General features: G+C 30.4%; 1 protein-coding gene across 1 annotated transcript in view; it reads right to left on the bottom strand.

The window, feature by feature from the left end:
• The window catches only part of vps26bl (vacuolar protein sorting 26 homolog B, like), a 22,422-nt gene that overhangs the window by 5,443 nt on the left and 16,775 nt on the right, over positions 1-204 (bottom strand). The gene's annotated exons all lie outside the window — the stretch shown is intronic.

Below are 204 nucleotides of genomic sequence, written 5' to 3'. Positions count from 1 at the left end.
GTGAAATTATGACCAGCCATGAAGCAGGCAATTGGTGAGTATGGAGTAAGAGTAAACCATTGGCTACACTGTTGAATGTACAGTAGTTCAAAGTCAAGATCATGTTTATTGTTTTACAATCAACTATATCAACATTTTATGTCCATGCACTACTATATATTATTTTTATTTTATTTTTATTGTGGTAAATGCACATCTTAAAAA

Source organism: Etheostoma spectabile, chromosome 13, assembly GCF_008692095.1.
Source record: "Etheostoma spectabile isolate EspeVRDwgs_2016 chromosome 13, UIUC_Espe_1.0, whole genome shotgun sequence".
NCBI classification, from domain to species: Eukaryota; Metazoa; Chordata; class Actinopteri; order Perciformes; family Percidae; genus Etheostoma; species Etheostoma spectabile.
The sequence above is the reverse complement of the archived record's forward strand: the minus strand, read 5'-3'. Positions and strand labels throughout refer to the sequence as shown.